This window comes from Nothobranchius furzeri, chromosome 1 (assembly GCF_043380555.1).
Source record: "Nothobranchius furzeri strain GRZ-AD chromosome 1, NfurGRZ-RIMD1, whole genome shotgun sequence".
NCBI lineage: Eukaryota > Metazoa > Chordata > Actinopteri > Cyprinodontiformes > Nothobranchiidae > Nothobranchius > Nothobranchius furzeri.
Window position 1 is genome coordinate 53,541,550 of NC_091741.1, and position 2,286 is coordinate 53,543,835.

The following is a 2,286-nucleotide window of genomic DNA, read 5'->3' on the forward strand; positions in this document are numbered from 1 at the left end:
ATTGTTGCTATCTAAGATAAGCATTTGTCTACAAAAAGGTTTGATTGCTCATTAAATGTTAAAATGGCCCACCTCACAGGCAGGTCTTGCTTCTGCTCGCAGACTGATGCCATGAATAATGAGGTGCTTTATTAAATGGTGGGTAAAGCCAGTCTCAGAGGCTTATTCCACCCACTTTCAAAGTTTGAAAAATGCACCATTAGGAGGCGTCGCCTGGTGGACTGAGAGGGCGGACAAACATACAAAAGAATAAGAAATCAGGAAGGGGGCAAATAGTTTTTCACACCACTGTAGTATTGCCCAACAAAAGCAAAACCGATCAAAATGAAAACCGCTAAACGTGTTTTTAATCATTCAAAGATTATGACCCCCCCCCCCTCTCATATTCCTCAAATTGGTGCAGTCCACACAAGCTTTTTCCATCTAGCTCCGCTGCTCCCAGAGCTGAGCGGCAGGAGACTTAACGCTGCTGAAGCAACAAGTCCATGGGCAAGACACTTCACCTGCCGTCTCTGCTGGTGGTGGTCGGAGGGACGGTGGTGCCAGTGTTCGGCAGACCTTACTTCTGTTAGCGCACCCCACAGGGCAGCTGTGGCTACATCGTAGCTCATTCCTACCAGCATGTGAATGGGTGAATGACTGACTGTGTTGTAGAACCATAAGAAGGCCCTGTACAAATACAGTCCATTTACCTTTAAAGTGCATGCTCCTAAAAATACATAGGCAGACAACTCAGATATCATGACATACGTTTATGCAAAAAACAAAAAGCAACAAAACCCCAATCTGAGTCACTGTCGGTCCACATCCCCTCCTCTTTAGACCAATGGGTTGTCCCAGTGAGATGGATAATTAGGCAATGCACATCAGCTGGATCTATCGGGAGAAATAAAGGGTGTTTCTCAATGTGAAGGTGCCTGGCCTCGCAAGCCTTGCAACATTGAGAAACACCCAAAGTCCTTCTTAGTCTTTTCTTTCTCCACAACTGAGTATGTTTTCAATGTATTAGTACTTTGTGGCAGACAGAAGTAAAAAGTATATGAAAGTACAAATAAAAGCTTTGGTATTAAAGTTTATGAGTAAGTCTTAGTAATGTACTTTCTCTTCTATGTTTTGTTTCTTTATTAATCAATCAATCAAAAAATGTACTGAATGTACAAACAAACAAACAAACAAAAACTCCATAGTCTTTGGTCTTTCTTTATACTTTTCAGTATGAGCCATGTATTCACTATAATATTCTTAAAAACATAAAATATACTATACAGTAACATAACAAGTAAGCTTTAAGTACTTCACAATGAATTTACTAATTTGCCAAGGGAGAACTTTTTAATATTTGAGTGTCTGAAAAATGTTCCCACCCTTGTTTATTTTTTAAATCAACAATGCTCCAAATAAGATCGTGTATTTTCCATTTTGCATTCAGCAGCCAGCAGTTGGCTCAGTTGCTGCTTCCCAAAAGCCAGCCAATCAGAGGGGAGTTGCCTTTTTGGGGCATTGTCTTGAAGAGACAGTGGGTGTTTGTCAATGTCAAGGCACCTGGCCTTGCAAGGCGAAGTCTTGCGAGGGCAGGCGTCTTGCTATCGAGGGCACCGTCCTTCCTTGTTCAAAGAAAAGGTTAAATGGAACAGACTTACATCACGTGATCGCAGCTTCCACGGCGGTCCTGTAACATCACATGACACGGGAGGTAATGTTATATTTTATACGTAAAAGTTTCACCATAAATGTATCAGTTGCCTATTACTTTAAAAATTGTGTATATATTTGTTAAATTCAAATTATAAAAGCGAGTTACTACCTGCTAGCCACTAAAACTGCAACAGCTAAACAACTAACCAACCATAGATAACTTCTTTGGATCTAAAAAAAAATTCCAGATATCAGCCCAGTAGCTACAAGTAGTTGACTTACATTTAAGATTGAAATTTGCCCCCGAAGTAGCTGCCGGCTTTTGATCCGCCATCCTTTTGAAAATACCGCAGTGTTTTCTGGGAACTTTTTGATCAAGGCTAGGATACAAGACACATCCTGTGTATCCTTGCTCAGCTAGCTAAACGGCTAACAAACAGAGAACACACGCCTCGGTAGAACATCTTGGTGGTTTCTGATGACGTATCTCCTAGGCAACCGGGGCGGGGCCAAGACATCAAGTCAAGGTTCCTTGACATTGAGAAACACCCAGTAAGGCAAGCCAACTCAGCTTGGGCCCGCCCATGTAATGCCTGATTGTGTTCACATAGCCTAAGGAATTCGGATGTGGCTGAGAATATGATCGGGCTC